The sequence below is a fragment of the Gallinula chloropus genome (genome assembly GCF_964237585.1).
Source record: "Gallinula chloropus genome assembly, chromosome: 21".
Taxonomy (NCBI): domain Eukaryota; kingdom Metazoa; phylum Chordata; class Aves; order Gruiformes; family Rallidae; genus Gallinula; species Gallinula chloropus.
Window position 1 is genome coordinate 2,211,048 of NC_140106.1, and position 21,742 is coordinate 2,232,789.

The window sequence follows — 21,742 nt, forward strand, 5'->3', positions numbered from 1 at the left end:
TTAGGAAACTTTGGTGTAAACTACAGAGCCCGAAATTGGATTTTGTGTTTTGATCCATGCAAAGGAAAAGCCTCTTGTCAAATCACTATCATAGCATGTGGATGTCCACTCACTGTAATGCAGGGAGTAAGAGGAAAATGTTCTGTTAAATCACTTGAAAATCACAGTAGACTTTGAAATTGGAAAATAATTTGCAAGGAAATAGAAAAGGGGGGAATTGAGATAGAGAACTTGGCATAAAATTAAGCGATTTTTTATAAACTTAGACTTATTTTCATAAAAGGAGCTGCACAGTTGAACCACAGAAGCGGAACCACTTGGAGATAAGGAGGTAACGGGTTCCCGTGCTCTCGTAGAAGAGCAGAATGTCTCTCAGGACTTCCTACCCTGCAGCTGAACTTCAACCTCCTTCATTTGCTGACAAAAGGATGAAGGGAAAATGTGCTCAATTTACAGGATTGTAACAAGTGTACCTGCCCCTGGCCCATTCCAGGACAGACACTTTCAAAGCTACTGCAGCACGACTGGGGTTTCAGAACAGACCTTTACTAAGTAACCATCAGTGGTAGAAAATGGGGAGGAACTAAGGAGAACTTTTCCACAAATGGGAAGACCTATTTTTGCTCCCAGGTTGCATTAACCCAAGTAGGAGGTGACCTTGAAAATCCTCGTTAGCCAGAAAGTAGCAAAGCCCTTCCTTGTCTCTCAGACACTGGTAACACAGGAAACAGCAGGAAGACCATCTAAATCTCTATCTGCACAACCCCAGGAGTTGTTTAGCAATCCCAATAATAAATCCTGGTTAAAGAACCTGCAAGGCTGCCAAGAGACAAAGGTGGGAACCAGCTGAGCTTTCACCTGCCCAAAGAAAGCTTTCTGCAGAAACTTCAGGAAAACCCTTTCCTGCATTTTTTTCTTTCCCTGACATCACAGGTTATCAGCTCCAAACGTTTTCCCTGTCCACTTCAGTGAGGTCACATTCTGTGTGCACTTCAAGACAGAAGAACATGACAGGAATCACATTTCTTAAAATTAAAGAAACCCCCAAACACACCCACACCACACCCACACACCCCCAATGAAATTACACACAATTTAAGCTTTTAGCAGAAGAATGTAACAACTGGGTTTTGCAAGGAGGGGGAAGGACATGGAAGTGGAAGCACCGTTCATTAGAAACTAAGGGCTCCTGCAGATCTCAGAGAAGAGCACAGCAAAGCCCCAGCTCCCTTGCATCCCTCCGTGCTAAGAAACTTTCACCCACCCCCATGCTTAACAGCAACAGTATGTTCATACCCTCAAAATGTGGGAGTGGGTTCAAATAAGTCCCCACTCCTCCGTGCATCCAGAGGAGGCTGTGGCACTCTAAGGCCTCGGAGGAGAAACCTCCCAAGCCATTGGCATCCTGCAAGGAAGCGCCAGGGCTTGTCTCTGGGCAGGAGGAGACTTGAGGCGCTGGGTGCTCTGGGTCCTGTGCATCGAGGTCCATCCCCATCGAGCCCACTGCCCGGGCTTTTCCTGCTACAGGGTGCAGTGGGTGGTGGGTGGGCAGGAACCCCTCCAGCTCCTGTTTCAATTAGGACACCCAAGAGAACTCCAGGCTGGAGCTGCTGAGCATGTTAACCCCGTACTCGGCCTGCCCCTGCAGCCTCAGCTGCTCCAAGCTCCCCGCTGGCCTGCGAGGAAAGCTCCTGACAGTGTGCGGGGTGGCAGGAACGCCTCGAGCAGGGGCTTCTAAAGGAATTCTGTTATCATTGGGTTAGCTGGGGGAAAAGGCTGAGGGGCAGGGCGAGAGCCTGGGCAGCAGGGGAGAGAGCTGGAAGTGCTTCCCCAGCCCTCTCTGGGGGTAGGTGGAGCGCAGATCGCGTTTATTCCCTGCACACATGTGAAAGGAGGTATCAGACAGGGAAAGAAGCTTGACAGACCCTTGTCCCTCACCCAGGCAGCACCTGGAGCCTCCTCTCCCATCTCCCTGCCTCTGCTTTCTCCCAGTTTGCAGACGTCAGGAGCTGGAGAGCAACCAGGCTGCCTGGCTGGCGGAGGCAGAGCAGTATGAGAACTCACACCTGGGCGGTTTCCGGCGCATTTACCCGGCGTGTGGGACAGAGAAGTACGAGCCGTTCTTCAAGCAGAGCATCTCCCTCTTCCGGGAAACGGCCTAATCCAAAGCAAGGGAGGAGTGTGCCAGGTACGCTGCCCCTGTGGAGAACCCACTCCTCACAGGGCTGGCACAGAGACCGCTGGCTTCTGAGCCCTTCTTGGGAGCAGCTCTGTTGCTCAACAGATGCACCTAAGCTGGTGAGCGCTGGAAGGGAAGGAGTCTGCAGGAGTGCGTCCTCTGGAGAGGCAGACGCCCTATTCCACTGACTTCTGGGCCTGTGCTGTGGCACAGGCATCCTCGACCCTTCTGGCGGCCATGGCCGAATTCAAGGGGGTTTCTCACACCGTGCGAGTCTCTTTTCCAAGTCCTCCTGGCCCATCTCCCTGCACCCTTCTCTTCCGGTCTGTTCAGTCCAGACTCGTTATCGCCTTTTGTTCTTATGGCTCCTCTTGACCTGGTGACTAAGACTCAGTCTTAGTCCAGATCAGCGCTGCAGCCAGATGAGGCGGGCAGCTGCTGTGCCCCCTCAGAGCATTTGAGTGGAGGGTGCTGACTGTGGTTTGCACCCAGGGGAAGGTGCAGGGCCAGGCTTTAGCGAGCACCTGTGGGTGACCGGAGACGACTTTTCCTTCCTGCCTCGTGCCAAGGCCTGTGGAACTGAGCTGCTGTTGCTTGCTCTCCTCCCAGGTGGAGTTTATGTGTGATGAGCATAAGGGTCACAACACCCACCAGGTGCTGACACTCAGCCTGCCCTTGCTCCCAGGAGCTCTCATCCAGCATTCAGCAAAGCAGTGCGTACTCAAGAGCAGAGCCAATGCTGAGCTGCCAGCCACACCGGGCTTGGATCCTGCTGCCACAGGCTCCCTCTCCATTCAGGGACATCACATCCCATGTCATGAGTGCAGCAAATTGCAGCAGGCGAGAGGCCAGAGGCTCCCTGGCTGGGGAATCAAGGCTGCAGACTGTGAGTACCACGCTCCCTGCAGCTGGCCCTGAGCAACCCCATCGAGGAGATTCCAGGGGGTGAGCAGGAGAGCTGCTGGGTTCTGCCTGTTCCCCCAACAAATGCCTGTGCTCTTTCAGGTGAAGCCTGCAGTGTGTCCTCACACAAGGGCAGATGTCCCCCAGTATTCCCACCCAGCATGGTCTCAGACAACGACATCACCAGCTGCGCTGCAGTCCAGGAGCTCCCCACCTCCTCTGCCACCCGTGTGGGGAACAGGAGTCCCTTGAACTGTGCCAGCCTGATCGGTAGGGAAGGTGGCCAAGGGCCCCCCAGTTCAGCCTTTTTCCCCTCAGGTGCTCACTGACCACCCAAAGCTCCTGGCTGGGGATGGCGGCTGCGGCTGAGCCCAAACAGGGTCCTAGTGCAGCACGGCCGCCCCCCCCACAGGAATTCATAGGCTCTCCAGGCAGGTGGCTGCTGCCTGCACCCTGCCTGCACCCTGCCTGCACCCCGGGCAGGAAGCACCCGCTCTCCCTAGACACTTCCCCGCTCTCTGCCTACCACGGTCGCTCCCATCCCCTCGTCTCCTGACCGCCTACACGGGACAGATGTGGAATGGTCCTGATGTCAGTGAAATGGGTATAAAACTTTTCGCTCCCATGGGAGGATTGAGCAGCAGGCATTCCTTATTGCAGTGCCAGATGCACGAGGGATTGCTCCTGCCATGTCCAGGGACTGCATGGTGGGGAACAATTGTTTTCTTTCACATTCTTTGTTTTTCATGGGATTCATTTTCCTCCCTCTTTGCTGGGGGTTGTTTGTGCTTTTTTACTCTTCCCTTTTAAAAATTGCTTTTTGCTTATGAAACTGTTTTTCGCTCATCCCATGAGTTTCTTTCTCTTTTTTACCCTTTGAATCCTCCCCCCATCACACCAGGGGACAGTTAGTGAGCTGCTGCCTGGTGCTTAGTTGCCAGCTGAGGTTAAAACCATGACACCAAAACCATGACACATGGACGGGTTTGGTTTTTTTTCCCTGGGCACTTTCCAGCCCAGTCCACCTCCCACCAAACTCTTCAACTTCCCCTTCTCTCTCCCCAGCAGAGGGCAGTCTGGGCAGTGTCCAAGGCAGAGCTCTGGTCCCTCCCCAGAGAGCCTCTGAAGGGCACAGAAGCTCCTGGGTGGCAGACAGGGGCATTCAGCCACAGAGACTGGGGCATCCATGGACCAAGGAAAATCAGGTCAGTGGCACTCTGTGTTCCCTGTTGTATTCACCGGAGGATGGGGAGGGGTCTGCAAGTCCTTCTGTGCCATGCCCCGCACCCCCCGGTCAGCACAAGATCCCCAACCCTGGCAGTCATCTGGCTGCTTCTGCTTCCCAAGGGACAGAGTAGCTGGCCTTGAGCTGCTGCAGCCCAGCTGCTCCCAGTTCCCATTCTTTCCTGACCTGCCTGGCCCAGGCAAAGAAGTTGCTGCGTGCTCATTTCTTTTGCTTCAATTCAGAGAGGCCTGGCTCCTCTCCCACACAAATTCATCGGGAAGAACAAGACGGGTGGCTCCTGACGTAGGAGGAGATGATCCATTTCTTTCCATTACCACAGACTGGAAAAGGGAACATCAAAAGAAGAAGGAAAGACAGACTGGGTATATTCAACCCCACTCGGGGAGGCACTTGCCTAGGAAGGCTGGCAGCTTGTAGCTGCTGAGCAATGTCTCGTCAGTTGGCTCAAGGCATCCTTGAGCTCCTGGTTCCTCATGCTGTAGATGAGGGGGTTCAGTGTGGGAGGAGTGTGAACTGGCTTTTGGGTGGAAGGTCTTAACAGCCCCCGCTTCCTCCCACAGCTATGGGGATTTCCCGGCCTACAGAGGCAAGAGGAAAACCGGAACGTTCATCTGCAGCCTCACAGTGGCTGCCAGGGAAAAGGCATCTTCATAACATGGAACCCAAAGGAGATCAAACATGACAAGCAAACGAACGGTGCGATTATTCAAGGAGGGAACAGTTTAAAGTGTCCCTGTGTCTATTAACTCAGCAATCTGAACCGAAGGTGCAGAACAGACTGCAAGGAAGACTATGAGCCTTTCTCCAGAAGACCCCAAAAGACCACCACCACATAGCAGCGTGCCTGCGCCAGAGCGAGGAGACTGATGATGATGATTTCTCAGCACTGCTTTGAATAACCCAGCCTCTTCTCAGAATTCTTATGTATATGTGTGACTGGGTGTAATAAATATCCGACTGATTGTTGACAACTGGTGTCAGTGGTAGAAGGTTTTTAGCTCATGTCAGCTGAAGCAACTGATTTGTGGAAATCTGAAGAGTGTAAAAAATCAGTAATATATGGGAGGAGGACTTTAGAGAACTTTGAATCTCTCAATCAGGTGCAAGAATAAGTCTTTGCCCATTTATACAGGTTTATACAGACATTTTATTTGAACTTATTTGAATTTACATTCACTTTAAGTACATCCATTGCAAGGAAAACACTCCTTTAGCACTCGCCCAAAGCGGGCAAAAACAGGGGGGAGGGATATTGAAGAAGAGCGCCCTGGGGTGTATTTTGGCCCATTGGAAAGATATTGTAGGGTCAGCAGAAACAGAAGACAGAAACACACTGACTAAATATTGCAATCAGTGGTGGCAGCTGTATAAATTAGAACATGGGGTAAAATGTCCTCTTGGGCCACATTCAAAAAAAAATAAGAGAGAGTCGGCAAAGGGACAGCAGGGATCCTCCCCCAGAGCCGGCGGAAAGCCGGAGGACACGGAAACCAGTGGGCAGAATGGGAAGCTGGGCTGTAAAGTGGTGCCCTTAACTGCCTGTTAAGGGACCAGATTAGTTTCCAGCAGGGCAATTACGTGTCCAGTTACAGACACGGCCGTTTCTCCCGCTTCTCTAAGCCCGCAGCACTGTGCTGCCCGCCGCACTGGACCAAAGAGAGCATGTGACAAAGGGGCCAGGCAGAGGGGCCCCGGGACTGCTAAACCCCTAGTGTAACTGGGGACATGGTGGGGGACAAAACGCTCCAGCCTGTGCTTCCACCCGCAGAGATGCAAGGTACCCACTGAACCCTTTGAGAGGTGACAGAAAAGCTTTACGCAGCTAAACACAGCCCAGACCTTGGCTGCAGGTATTCCGGGACCTCTCAGCCCCCTGAGTCCACATGCCTCAGGGTCCCAGAGCACCATGTGCAGGCCAGAGCTGTCCCATCATTCCAGTCTGGCATCTGAACTGCCCCTCACTAAACCCCTCTCACCCACTTCAGCAGCTGGACGGCAAAGACAGGCAGACGGGGGGCGGGGGGCTTGCACCGCCATTGCGGTGTCGCTCCTTCCTTTGCACAGGGCTCCACGGGGCTTGTGAGCAATAAAGGCACGAAGCGACAGCGAGCGTGCCGCGGGCATTGGGCACCAGCGCTCATCCCTGGCTGAAAAGGACACGCTGCGACACCTCGGGCTTACCACTCTCATACTTGCAGCTGGTCAGGTTGATGGAGGGAACACTGGAATGGAAAGAGACAAGAGAGCAGTCGGTGCTCATGCAAACCAGTGGGCAGAACGGGAAGCTGGGCTGTAAAGCGGTGCCCTTGACCGCCTTCTGAGGGACCAGATTATGTTCCAGCAGGGCAATTATGTGTCCAGTTACAGACACGGCCTCCCAGGCAGCCACGATCTCTGCAAAGCCAGGGAAAGAGGCATCAGACACACAGCTCCTCGGCAAGCTCCTTGCCCAGGGTGGCAAATTCCAGTGGCTAAACCAGTCCAGAAAATCACCACGGTCACAGTCATGGAGGAAACCACCAAAGCACTGCCCCAGTATGCCAGTGCTCCTGAGGGGAGGGAGACTGAGGCTTCCCCATACTGCCCCTCATCTCATGGACCTTTCCTGGGCATCATGGCTGGCTCTGCCCAGCACTGGGTTGGCCTGCAGAGCCAGGAGCACCTCTCTTAAATGCCACTGCTGTGTCTCTTGGTGCAGGCAGCTGCTGAGGCTGGTAGGGCTACGAAGATGATTAAGGGCCTGCAGCATCTCCCCTATGAGGAGCAGCTGAATAAGATGCTCTTGCAGCAAAGATGCACTCTGCCTGCAAGGCACACGGCCTGAAGCCAGAGACATGTGCCGACACACTGCTCAGTCACAGGGTGGGATCCCAAGTGTGAGAGACCCACCCCAGCCCACCACAGAGAGGTTCCTGCTGCCTCATTTCCTATCCCTGCTCTCAGCTGCTTTAATGCCCATCACTCACTCAGCTGGCAGGCACCAAGTGCGGGGGAATATCTTGTACTCCTCGGGGAAGAGCTTGAGCATGCGGTTCAGGTTGCGCGCTAACAAGTCCTTCCGGCAGATCTCCATCATGCCTGGGAAGTGGTTGATTTTCTGAAAGAGGTGCAGAGGGAAAAGACAGTCAGCAAAGGGACAGCAGGGATCCTCCCCCCGAGCTGAGGAAAGCCGGCGCACACGGAAGCCAGTGGGCAGAATGGGAAGCTGGGCTCTGAAGCGGTGACCTTGACCGCCTGCTAAGGGATTGTTCTCCAGCAGCTTCAGCTGAACTTCAGCAGCAGGACTGATCTGCTCCTTCCCTCTAAGCCCTGATGCCTGCCCTCCCCAGCAGATCACAGGGAAGGACATGGAAGTGGAAGCACCGTTCATTAGAAACTAAGGGCTGCTGCAGATCTCAGAGAAGAGCACAGCAAAGCCCCAGCTCCCTTGCATCCCTCCTTGCTAACACACTTCCCCCCACCCCATGCTTAACAGCAACACTATGTTCATACCCTCAAAAGGTGGGAGTGGGTTCAAATGAGTCCCCACTCCTGGAGCAGCATTTCTCTATTCAGACTGTATCCTGTGCAGGAACACTGAAAAAAGAGGCAACAGTGGGTACAGCAAAACTGCATCAAAGTTAAAGGACTGTCAGTTAGCAGATGCAAAGTACCTGCTGCAACTCCAAAAGTCAAACCCACCATTCAATGAAACTGCTTTTCACACCGCAGAAGCTGCATCTGAATCAAGTTCCCAGAGCTGCAGTGACACATGTGCTGTGCTAACAGCATCCTTTAACGGCGCTACGAATCCCTGAGGCAGAAGGTCACAGCACAAACATCCCACTCTCAAGGGACTTTTTTTCCCCAACACAAACACAAAAACATAACATCAGCCAGCAACCAAAACACTACAAGCAAGAACAGATAAAGACTAAAAATCAATGGGGAACCTATAATATTTGGTTATACAGCATGCAACAAGATATTCAGGTGATGTTTCTGTAATGTCTTTTCTCCTTTACAGCCTACTGAGAGATGAGGCTTGGAGGTACATTATTAAATGCTGAAGGTAAAACTGAATGAATGAGAAACACACAAGCTGCAAAAAGTCAACGCTGACAATGTGAGATTACTTTTTCTAAAATCAGGCAATAAGAAGAGGAACCAGCATCGACAGCGTTTCTCTGCAGTTCTACTTGCAAACAAAAGCCCAGCCTTTTCTCAGTAACATCACCTTTACATGTCTTATGCCTTTTACTCTGTTAAGAGAAACTGAGAAATAGCATGGAACAATGGTTTCTGTTGTTGGCAGCTAAAAGTGGAAGTGAATTGAAAGGTATGGGGCAGCAGCTCCCAGGAATCCATAGGTAATGGGAACTTTCTATCTAACTAACCAAGAGTGGCTGTGTGGAAAGTGCTAAGAAATGTTGCTTTTGCAAAATGAAAAATGTTACAAAATTAACAGGCACATAATTGAAACCTCTGTGCCTGTCAGTCAGTCCTTACTCAGACTTAAGGAAGGACCTGAGGGATTTAAACTAGAAAAGGCGGGGGGAATTTCAGGCCGAACCACTCGCATGATCCCCACCTTAGAATGGCCTGACCAGCACCCTGACCCACATGTTCTGTTCACCGCTGGTCCCAGGCGCAGACCTGTGCATTTCACAATTAATATAGCAACTCAAATAAGTGTTATCAGCCAAAAGGGTAGGACTGACTGCTACCCAGGCAAAAATAAATATAAGAGGAGTAACTGGAGCCCCTGAAAACAGACTAATTAGTACTGTGTGTGTTTGCTCTCCAGGGGAAAACCCAGTATCTAAGATAAAGGTTGTCATTGGTCCATACTGAAATAATATACTCAGATTTGATGTCCCAGCAAAGTCTGGAAACTACCTAATGGAACAGTGTGGAGCTTTGGATCCCTGCTCTGTGAGGTTCCTGTGCTTGGGGAAGCTGTTGAGTCACCTCCTTCCAGAATAATCAATATCCTTTACCATCTGCTGCTAAGGAGGGGATCACAGAAGGGATCAAAGACAACAGTGACACGGTGCCACTCAGCCGCTGGTGCTGGCTCTGCTGAACCAGTCGGCCAAATGCAAGCTGAATAGGACGATTCCTCTTCGAGAGGAGGACAAAACAAACATCAATCTGTGTTCACTTGGGAGGGAGCACAATATACCTTCAACTTCCCCAAGGATGCAAACGCTCCTCTGCCATTGCCCGTAGTGCACTGGTAAGAACATTGAAGAAAAATGATCTCCTAAAAGGTGAATGACACCAGATTTCTACCCAATTCACTGTCGAGCATATGTATGTTCCTGCAGTTCTCTTCTCTTTTAATAACAGGACTGCTCCAGTAAGAAAAAGTAAAGGGACAGCTGAGAAGACACAGGGTGCAGACCTCATGGGTATAAGTCTGAAATATGAACCGTACCTGGAGGAAATTGAAGAAATACTGAAACCTGCAGCACAGACTGGCAGTTTTGAGTTTCTGGTCTTACTTTTGTCTGTCTGTCTGTTCATTTTAATAGGTGTGATTGTTTGCAACATGTTGATGGTTCTGCAATTATAAATCACACTGAACCAGACAGTCTGATCTATAAAATGATATGAGGTTTTGCTCATATGCTTAACTTTCCTCATGTGATTACCTGTTTGCCTTTACCACATTCCCCTGCTCAAGGGATCCCTATAACAGCTCTCCCTGTGGATATGGGTAAAAATTTAGACTGGCTTTGGAACCAGAATAAGTCGATTCTTTGGGGAGACTTTGAATGGAGGTGGCCATTTAATAATACATTAAATCGAACCTCCATTTGGAGCCTAAATTGTTCTTATGTTCCCTTTTGTTGGGATAATAAGACTTTGGGATGCAGAGGTCAACAACCCTGATCCAGACACCCATGGGCAGATAGATGAAATGGGAATAAGCCATACAGGGGAAAGCGCTTGGTCCTGAGGTATGTGGAACCAGTAATTTCATGTCCATGGTTCAATGTAATGCAAGGGCCACCTGCCATTCAGAGAGGATAAGGTTTCTAGAGAACAGAAGATCAGGGCCAAAGGCAGCATATTGGGAACCTCCTTTGATGACAGAATATATATAGACTCAAGGAATATATATAGACTCAACTGGAGTTCCTCGAGGGGTTCCTGAGGAATTTAAGGCTAGGAATCAGATTGCTGCAGGTTTTGAATCATTCTTTTTTTTGGTGGGTCACAGTGAATAAAAATGTAGATTGGATCAATTATATCTATTATAATCAACAGAGATTCATAAATCATACGAGGGATGCTGTTAAAGGAATAGCAGAACAGCTGGATGCCAATAGCAGAATGACATGGGACAATCGGATGGTCCTGGATATGTGGAGGATTCAGTGCAGACTTGGTTGTTGGAGAAGGGACACAGGTGCACAGACCTGCTCGAGATGGCATAAGTAGGGTAAAGGTTGGTTCAAAGTCAGTGTGCCCTTGGGACCAGCTGCAGGCAGTCCTGTTGTCTTAGAAAGAGGTCTTTCTCACAACAAAATGCAACAGAATGTAAGCAAATGTGTAATAGAATGTAAGCAAGGGCAGGACTGCAATCGATTAGCTGGACCAATGATGAGCTCGGCTTTGCAATATTCAATGAGCTAATTAACTACTATATTTAAGCTATGCTTGTGTGATTAAAGTTTGAGACAGCCTGACGAACCACTTGGTGTCCGTGTCTTCCTTCTCCGACAAAATGGTGACCCCGACGTGATTCTCGTCAACTCCCAATCCCCCGACGTGAATACTGCGACGTGGCACCACGGTCGAAGAAGTCGAGCTGGGTCCTGTAAGCAGGCAGGACGGCGACTTAATCAGGGTGCGCCCCCAAAGATTACAAAGGTAATTTTGGGCCATACGTGCCACAGAAGCCTGGAAGCTGCAACGGCGCGCGCTGAGGATTACACGATGGATAGGCAAGTGGCATATGATTTATTTGCAAATACTTTAAGAAAATGGGATATTAAGGGGTTAGATCTAAAAAAGGAATTACCGGGGTTATTGGCTTATGGGTATGCTAAGGGGTGTTTTCAGAACTTGCACACGGTTCACGAGTTAACTGCATAAAGCAATATCAAGCAAAAGCTGCTCAATTAGAAGATCAAAGGGGATAAGACGGAAAGTCAGTCTTGGAAAGTGATTATGTACCTACCACCCCAACTGGACTATCGGTAACAGCTGAACCCTTTAAAACATCAGGGGCTTTTGAGGCAATTCCTCTACAATCTGCTGTCTAAGAGAGTGATTAAGAATTATGAAGTCTTTGAAACCCCTCCTTTTTGAGCAGCGAAGAAAGAAAACTGATAACAAGCCTTGACAGCACATTTGATTTACCTACTTGGGAAGCTATTGGAGCTCAAATCCTTGACGAACCCTCAGTTCGGGCGAAAGAAACTAAATCCTTAATAACTCTCTGGAAATCAAGTAAAACGACTTTAACCAAAATAGAGACAGAAAACATAGCTGCTACTTCAGCCTTTGCAGCTTTAGCACCAGTTCTGGAGTCTACAGAACCGATTTAAAAAGGGAAAAATCTACTATAAAGAATGTGGTTTTGTTTCTGGGTGCTCTTTCATCTACCCCAGTTACTATGCCAAGTAAGAATGCTGTGTTATCAGAACAAAGTGATAAATCTGTCAGAACTGACCGGGAAGGGGAGCGAGTAGTGCGCGTAAATCTGCCACCACGGCCTGCGCCCCCCCCACTACTATACCTTTGGAAGGAAAAATGTGGAAACAAACGTACAACTGACTGCCTTTAATATCTGTTTACCTTTAACTTTTACTGCACCTAAAGCACCACATGACGCAGTTGAAAATGTTAACTGGCATCGACAACTTCAGCCTGTTCTTGAAAAGCTGGAAAAAAGCAGAGCGGGCGATGGCATGCCCTGCTGGGAAAGGGTTTGCAGAACTGCCCACCCACCCACCTGAAAATTACTGAGATAAGATCTACCTACATGAAGAATCACCAACTAAGGCACAGAGCAGTGTTGCCCCCATGGACAAAGAACCTAAGCATGGGGACAAGAACCCTACGGAGATGGACACATCACCCTCACCTCCCGACGAACTCATCAATCCATCACTGTCTCCTGACGCCCGAGACACTCTGCAGAGGCTGCTCGTCCCAGCCTGGGCATGTAAGATGCCGTCAGAATGGGATAAAGGGTTACATCAGGGTATTTGGATTCCTACTCAGTTGCAGAACTTACTGGGGAAAAGTTTACGTGGGAATGAGCGGGTGGTGCAGAGAGTGAATAGTGGGGAGGTGGGAGGTGGACGGAAAAGGGAGACCGTGCGGCAGGTCCTGGTGTTCCGCCAGGTCCTAGTGCTCACCCAGGGCTCGGCCCCAGTGACCGTCGGAGTCGCGCTGTGGTTCACAGCACGGAGAGGAGAAGGGCACTGTGGGCAGCAGCCCAGACCACTGACACCAGGCTGCGCAGCCGAGTGCTTTGGCAGAACTGCCGTAGAAGTGGGAGAACTGCCCCCGCCACCCCCCACCCACCCACCCATACGGACTGGATGTGACAACTTGCATCTTGCAATGTGGTTTGTTTGATGACTTGCTTTGCAGCGTTTGTTTGTATGTGCTATGGGTTCAGAGATGCGTTTGTCCACTGAGAGCAAGGCTGCCTACTTAGCAAAGGCATTTTTGATAGCAATCATTGAAATTGGGCAGCTTACTTTATAAATTTAACCTGGAAAACAAAAAATCCCCGTTTGGGCTGATTACTAACTACTTACTTGGACAAAAAAAAAAAAACCAAACCAAAACAAAACAAAAAAAAATTGCCCAATTGCAACGTTTAATACAGGAGTAACTGACTACGAGGTGTATAAAGCCTTCCGCAAGTTTGTGGAACATGCAAAGATTTTCAAGGATTGGGTTTTATTTTCCATTATGCGTTTGGACATTGAAAGTTTGATTCATGAGTTAACAGTGCAAAGGATTAGAGATTACTGTGTTTTCTGGCAGTGTGAGCTACTACACAAACAGGGGAATCCAGTAAGTGTGCTCTGCTATAGCAGCACTTGAATACCCCGTGAAATCAAACTAGACAACAGCTCAGAATATATGGCACAAACATCGCCTATGTTACAGGGACACCACATTTGCCTTCAGGCAAAACCATGGTAAAATATATGAATCAAACTCTCACAAAGCTCTTTATGTTTTGACCTAGTTATGTCTCTCACAGAACAGTTTGGTACCTCCAATAGTGAACCATGCAGGAGGTTTAAAAGAAGGTTTGCAAAAAAAAAAAAAAAAAAGGAAAAGAAAAAAAAAAAAAGAGGGGGAAAAGGGGAGAGAAAAGTCAATGTCAAGTGTTATTAAGAACGAAGTTCAGGTACTAACTTGGGAAGGAGATCTGCCTGTGTCATTACAGATACGGGACCCAAGTGCATAAAGCTGTGGATCCAGAAGAACTCAAGCTTGCATGAACCAAGACAAGATCCTGATCCCAGTGACTGAAGTCAAGTATTCCAACTGCAACCACAGTGGACTATGAACTTTGCTGTGGGATATTTTGAATGATCTGACAGTCTTTGAAAAAATACATGTATTCGTGCTAAATGAAAATTAGGGAAATAGTCATTTCTGAACAGCCTAAGGTCACAGACTGCAATCAGTACCTGCGGGAAAACATGAGGCTGCTGTTATCTGCACTCCTGACACTCCTGATTGGCAAAACAAACAAATGCAACAACAAAGGTATCAAGGCACTTACAGTTGGTTTCATGACTGGAGAATTTCAGGATGGATGTTGTGGATGGTCAAATTTGGATTATTGGATTTGGTAATTATGGTATTTGTCTTACATTTACTGTCGGGTTCATTGAGCTTTCTGCAAAGGGCCCTTGCAGAGACCTCAAAAAGCAGTTTTTGTAACACAGATGCTAAAAGGAAAAATTGGCAAGGAGGACAGTGGGCCTGCCGGCGGCCTGGCTCTCCTCACAGAAGACAATATCCTTGAATTCCCATGAGACAGGAAAATTACTCATGCTGAGAGGTATTTGGTAATTACATTCTCAAACATAGTGACCTTGAAGGCAGAGGTACGCACTGCCTCAACCCAAGGAGGAGTTTGAAGGCATGTGTTGGATGAACCTCTCTGATCATTCGCGATCCATACATTCCCAAACTAATGAACTACAGAGGTTAACTAACAACTTACAAGTGGATTCTGGTTTAGGACTTGATGGATGGTTACGATCACTGGGACTGGAACCCTGGCTGCTATCCATAGTAAAGGCAGCCATTCTGATAGGAATACTACTACTAACCTTTACCTTACTCTTACCATGTCTCTGTATGTGTCTGCAGAACATGATGCAAAAAATGGTATCGGCAGCTTTCAATCAGACGCTATTAGCCCAAAAAGAAAACGGGGGAAATATGGAGGATTCAGTGGTCAATGAGCTAATTCAGGATTCAATGAGCTAATTAACTACTATATTTAAGCTATGCTTGTGTGATTAAAGTTTGAGACAGCCTGACGAACCACTTGGTGTCCGTGTCTTCCTTCTCCAACATAGATATGATGTTAGCAGAGAAAGGAGGAGTATGTGTCATGTTAGGGGGACAGTGTTGCACATTTATACCAAATACTACTGCTCCTGATGGAACGATTACCAGAGCTTTAAAAGGCCTTACCACTTTGGCTGATGAACTAGCAGAAAATACAGGAATAGCTACTTCTCTTCCTGGGTGGTAGGAATCCTGGTTTGGAAAATGGAAGGGAATGGTGATACCAGTTTTCACTTCCCTGATAGTGGTAACAGGAATTTTAGTGGCCATAGGGTGTTGTAGAATCCCTTGTGTTAGGGGTCTTAGAAAGAGATTAACAGAAACTGCAATAACTAAGAAGATGCCCCTGGGACCACTGCCTTATAATATGCTTCTCCTAGAGGAACAAGAAACAGATAATTGAGAATCTCAGGAAAAAGAATGTGAAGCAATGCTGGCCAGGTTAGAAGCTTCATATGAAACAGGACTTTGAAAATACGCAAAAGACAACAGTGAGTATAAAGAAAAGAAGGGGAAATTGTGGAAAATGGTAAGAAATGTTGCTTTTGCAAACTGAAAAATGTTATTGTATTCTTTACTGACTGAGAGGACTCAGGCTGACTCATCAGAGATCCTGTGTAGGGAATTTAGGATAGCACATACAATAAGGGGGAATACTGTTCTCAAATAAGGGTTCAATTTGAGTACATAGCTCTGCTATATACAGATGACCCTGGACAATGAGATAAGGGGTTAAATCCTGACTGAGGACATGGGCTAGAACTTAAGCAAGTCAGGCCCAACTGAACAGGCTTTGACCATGTTGATTGACAATGGGGCACAAATTACCACATCAAGGAAAAACAGGCAAAACAATGTGGAGCAATGGTAGGGAAGCCAGCACACAGAGCTGTTCAGCTTGTCACCAGCAGTAACACAATGTCCCTGTCTGCCTTGGCACTGCCACTAAGACATCACAATTACTGAGAAGCACTGGCTGGGAGAAGCACCCTAAAATCTGCAAGTGCTCCTCAGACATCGATGCAGTTCCTCCAGTGTTGCTAATGTCAAGCTACACTGAGCTCCTTTTCTTTCCCTCTGTTATTATGGAAGGCTTGATTGCCTTGATTGTCCCTCAGTCACTCTAGAAATCCTCCCATTTCCTGGGAAGACACTGTAGGCACTGGCTGCGGGGGGACCTCATTGCAGCCTTCCAGTACCTGAAGGGAGCTTATAAGCAGGAGGGGATTCAACTTAAAAGAGCAGATAATGGCAGGACAAGGGGGAATGGACTAAAGCTAAAGGAGGGAAGGTTTAGATTAGATATTAGGGGAAGTGTTTTACAGAAAGAGTGGTGAGGTGCTGAAACAGGCTGCTCAGAGAAGTAGTAGATTCCCCATCCCTGGAGGAGTTCAAGGCCAGGTTGGATGGGCACCTAGGGCAGATCCAGGCCTGGAGGTTGGTGTCCCTGCCTGCGATTCTATGATTCTATGAGTCTATGATTCTATGATTCTATGATCCTATGATTCTATGATCAGCTCAGTTCTGCATGTTTCAAGGGACAGATGAGGCTCTAGAGAGCTCTGGGGTGGTGGGAACATTCAAGAAGAGGAAATGAGGGATAAACTCGCTAAGAAGCAGGACACAAAGCCCTGGGGAGCAAGCAACATGCATTTGTCTCTGTACCTGTAGCAAGGAGATGCTCCCTCCACCTTAAGGAACGTGAAGGATCCACTTCTGCCTCCCAACCTGCAGCGCTTCCGATGTCTGTACTCGCAGCACGTGCTCAACCGGTCCACCCAAATCCCATTGAGGAGGAAGGTGACGCTGAATGGGAAACCACAGTGAGTCTTGGAGATGAAATGGAAGCTTTCTGCAACCACAGAGAGGAAAGGGTTACAGAAACAGGTTATGCTGTGCTTTCAGCCTCTTGCCATCATCACATCCCATCCCAACCAAAGCAGCCAGCCCTCTGAGGTCAGGTACTTTGGCTCCCGCCTCTATTAATCGGGTGGCAAAAGTCCACCTCCTCCCCACACCAGGTGGCCTTGGTAGACACACAGGTTCTCTCCTCCACAGTGCTGCTGACAGACTGCGATTTCACCTCTGTCACCAGCAGCACTGCGGGATAAACAGATGCCTTTCCCTAGGAAGACCATGGTAACACGTGCGTTGCTGCAGAGCAGGGACTGGGGGAATCCTCCGGCATTCTGAGGCAGGAGAGACACAAAAAGTGCATTCATTCACCTTCCAGCTCTGAGAGAAGCTGAACACAATGACCATGTAACCACACCAGGCACTTGAGGTTGTCTTTTCAAACAGACCTCGACCTGCTGAACTTGGAACATGTTTTCTAACATGCAGAAGGGCACAGAAATATCTTGAGCAGAAAAACCTTTACAGGAGCCAAAACTGGCTGGAGGAACAGCGTGCCAGGTGACCTTTTCATACACTCCAAGTGTTTCAGACACCCCTCTGAAGTCCTGGCACCAGCTAGGGCCAGAGGTGGGGGCAGGTTGACTAAAATCATAGAAAGGGAGGCTTTAAGCTAGAGTTCCTCTGGTGCAGTTTTTCAAGCCCCTTTTTCACCCCACAAGTGCTGCAGCAGATACAGACATGGGTGGCAGCTCTCTATTTTGGTAGCTACAAGCTGTCTGTCTTTGAGAAATGCCCTGAACCTGCACTCACACTACCTACAGGCACCTTCCAGCATCAGGCAAACGCTTACCCTTCTTAGAGGGGGCTCTGTGCCATCTGGTACGGCGAGGGGACGAAGTCGTCTCCCTCGGTGCATGACATTTCCCGCCGCCTTGACGCCCTTGTGTCCCTTTTCCAGGGGCAGATGTGGCACTGGTACTATAGGATTCCTCATGGTGGGGAGGTGACAGGATGAGGCATCAGCCACAGCTCCCACAGAGATCCTACGGTTCAAGCCACTCCATTCCTCCTGCAGAAACAACACTTGGCAAGAAGGGAATTTGAAGACTGGAAAGGAAATACATTCTAAACACATCTGGTGTTTGTTCTTCCCCGATCGAATAAAGTACCTGAGCTCACTGACTGGGAGCTCTTTGGATATCAGAGAAGTGAACTGAGGCATCGTTCATTTTATAGCAAAGTTCATTAGTGCCTGTTGTAGTTTTGTGTGGCTGGGTTCAGGTGGAGAAGGAGGACTGTAGGAAAGGGCTGCAGCAAGAAGCAGCCAGAAGCTCTCTGCAGGCCCCACAGAGCAAACACCAGCCGGCTGACCAAGGCTGAGCCCATCAGCCACGCTCACAATGCCTCTGGGAATCAGAGTGGGAAGGAAAATACCCACAAGTAGCTGCTTTGTACCCCCAGAGAAGAAGTGAGAAGATGTAAGTATCTGTGCAGGGACCAAGGGCAGTGTGGGGTGGGAAGGAGGCAACCCAGGTGCCAGGGAGTAAGATGCCCCTGAGCCCCTGGAGAAACCCATGGTGGAGCGGGTGTCCCCCCACAGCCCATGGACAAGGCCCAGACCCCACCTGCAGCCCCTGGAGAGGCCCCACGCTGGAGCAGGGGAAGACAGACAGGAGCTGCTGTGACCCAGGTTGGAGCAAACCCCTGGCAGCACTTGCAGCCTGTGGGGAGAGACAGAGACACAGAGATGAGTGAGGAAGAGAGAGATCCATGCTGGAGCAGGTTTGCTGACGGGGGGGTTTGTGACCCAGTGGAGGACCAGGCTGGAGTAGTCTGGGCCTGATAAATATTCTGTGATTGATGACTGCACCCCATAGCAGTGACCCACGCTGGGGCAGCTGGGGAAGAGCTGAAACCCCATGGGCAAGGACTCAGGTTGGAGAAGTTGGAGAACTCCAAACAAGAGTGTCAGGATTTCCACTCACAGGGAATCAGATGAACGCAAACTAAGTTTATCCTAAAGCCCAAGGCAGAATGTCTGGAGCTTAAACACACTGTCCCAATTCAAGGGCATGTCTGCACTCTCCTCCTTGCACACACTGTCACAGCTCTCTCTCTGAAAGGTCACAGGGAGGCTGGAAGTTCAGTGACAGGAGTACTGTGCCTTGAGCTACAGCAGGACTTACTGCAAGCAGTGCTGCACAAGTGTCTAACACTAAATCTGCAGGCAAGGACGCTGCTCAAATGCACCCTGCAAGGCAGGCTTTGAAACATAAGGAACCTGAGGTCAAATCAAATGTTGTCAAATAGCGAGAAAGAAATCTAAAATCATGATCTCACTGTGAGTTCTGGGCACTGGCTGCCATGTCAGTCTAGTCTAGATCTCCTTTTATTCCCCCCTTTCTTCCTAACTTCCTATTTGGTAGGCTGCAGCTTTATTGTTCAAGGCTTCAAATTACCTTCATCAAATTTCCCCTTAGCCTAGTGCCAACTTGAAAGAATAAAACAACTTTAAGTACTTTTGTAGTCCTTTTGGGATCTTGCCCACAACCCTAAATTGCTACCCTGCCGCTGAACTTCAACCTCCTTCATTTGCTGACAAAAGGATGAAGGGAAAATGTGCTCAATTTACAGGATTGTAACAAGTGTACCTGCCCCTCGCCCATTCCAGGACAGACACTTTCAAAGCTACTGCAGCACTACTGGGGTTTCAGAACAGACCTTTACTAACTAACCATCAGTGGTAGAAAATGGGGAGGAACTAAGGAGAACTTTTCCACAAACTGGCAGACCTATTTTTGCTCCCAGGTTGCATTAACCCAAGTAGTAGGTGACCTTGAAAATCCTCCATAGCCAGAAAGTAACAAAGCCCTTCCTTGTCTCTCAGACCATCTAAATCTCTATCTGCACAACCCCAGGAGTTGTTTAGTAATCTTAATAACAAATCCTGGTTAGAGAACCCGCAAGGCTGCCAAGAGACAAAGGCTGGAACCAGCTGAGCTTTCACCTGCCCAAAGAAAGCTTTCTGCAGAAACTTCAAGAAAACCCTTTCCTGCATTTTTTCTTTCCCTGACATCACAGGTTATCAGCTCCAAACGTTTTCCCTGTCCACTTCAGTGAGGTCACATTCTGTGTGAACTTCAAGACAGAAGAACATGACAGGAATCACATTTCTTTAAAATTAACCAAACCCCCAAACACACCCACACCACACCCACACCCCCCCAATGAAATTACACACAATTTATGCTTTTAGCAGAAGAATGTAACACCTGGTTTTTGCACAGAGGGGGAAGGACATGGAAGTGGAAGCACCGTTCATTAGAAACTAAGGGCTCCTGCAGATCTCAGAGAAGAGCACAGCAAAGCCCCAGCTCCCTTGCATCCCTCCTTGCTAACAAACTTTTCCCACCCATGCTTAACAGCAACAGTATGTTCATACCCTCAAAATGTGGGAGTGGGTTCAAATGAGTCCCCACTCCTGGAGCAGCATTTCTCTATTCAGACTGTATCCTGTGCAGGACCAGTGAAAAAAGAGGCAACAGTGGGTAAAGCAAAACTGCATCAAAGTTAAAGGACTGTCAGTTAACAGATGCAAAGTACCTGCTGCAACTCCAAAAGTCAAACCCACCATTCAATGAAACTGCTTTTCACACTGCAGAAGCTGCATCTGAATCAAGTTCCCAGAGCTGCAGTGACACATGTGCTGTGCTAACAGCATCCTTTAACGGCGCTACGAATCCCTGAGGCAGAAGGTCACAGCACAAACATCCCACTCTCAAGGGACCTTTTTTCCCCAACACAAACACAAAAAGAAAATAACATCAGCCAGGAACCAAAACACTACAAGCAAGAACAGATAAAGACTAAAAATCAACGGGGAACCTATAATATTTGGTTATACAGCATGCAACAAGATATTCAGGTGATGTTTCTGTAATGTCTTTTCTCCTTTACAACCTACTGAGAGATGAGGCTTGGAGGTACATTATTAAATGCTGAAGGTAAAACTGAATGAATGAGAAACACACAAGCTGCAAAAAATCAACGCTGACAATCTGAGATTACATTTTTTAAAATCAGGCAATAAGAAGAGGAACCAGCATCGACAGCGTTTCTCTGCAGTTCTACTTGCAAACAAAAGCCCAGCCTTTTCTCAGTAACATCACCTTTACATGTCTTATGCCTTTTCCTCTGTTAAGAGAAACTGAGAAATAGCATGGAACAATGGTTTCTGTTGTTGGCAGCTAAAAGTGGAAGTGAATTGAAAGGTATGGGGCAGCAGCTCCAGGAATCCATAGGTAATGGGAACTTTCTATCTAACTAACCAAGAGTGGCTATTTTCTCCTTTCATTTAAAAATAGACTGATTAATTATAAATATATTAATTATAAATTATAATATTATTTATTAATTAGAAATCCCTCTTTAGTAACTCGCATTCATGAAAAATATTACCCTACCAAAAGAAAAGGTTACACAGCTGCCCTTGCCTGCATCTTCTCCTTCCCTCTGAAACAGGGCTGCCGGGCAAACATGGACACCACTCCAGGAATAAAGCCTGAGCCCTCACAGAATCACAGGGGAGACGGACGGTGTTCAGTGGTGGGACAAAACATGAAGTTCCAATCACATTTGGCTGCCAGCTGATCAGCTGGTATAAGGCAGGACTGCTAAGAGAGGCTGTGTCTGTCCTGCTGGGCAGGAGACAATTGCTACTGCAACGAGCACTAATAAATGTTGTCTCATCACATCCCAAAGCACCACAAAGTAAAGTGCAAGTGACAAAGGCATTTCCGATGCTTCCTCTCCAAAACAGAGGGCATCCCTGTCCCACTCCCACCCATGCCATCCTTACTCTAACAAAGGATTCAAATCTTACTCAAGGGTGACCAGGCTGTAAGGAAAGCGCCTGCTGCTCTGTCAGAGCTCAGCTCAGAGCTGCACTGGGGAAACAAACTCACCATCGGCTGGGAGCAGGGAAATGCTTTGCTCAGACCCTCCAG

General features: G+C 48.5%; 2 pseudogenes across 2 annotated transcripts in view; one reads left to right on the plus strand and one right to left on the minus strand.

Annotated features, from left to right (window-relative positions):
- LOC311199737 (tubulin polyglutamylase TTLL13-like) overlaps positions 1 to 21,742 on the plus strand; it is a 336,991-nt pseudogene that overhangs the window by 56,584 nt on the left and 258,665 nt on the right. The gene's annotated exons all lie outside the window — the stretch shown is intronic.
- LOC311199707 (tubulin polyglutamylase TTLL13-like) overlaps positions 11,068 to 21,742 on the minus strand; it is a 146,942-nt pseudogene continuing 136,267 nt past the window's right edge. The window contains exon 11 of the transcript in view: positions 11,068 to 11,134. The product of the transcript in view is annotated as a tubulin polyglutamylase TTLL13-like (transcript). The remainder of the gene's footprint in view (positions 11,135 to 21,742) is intronic.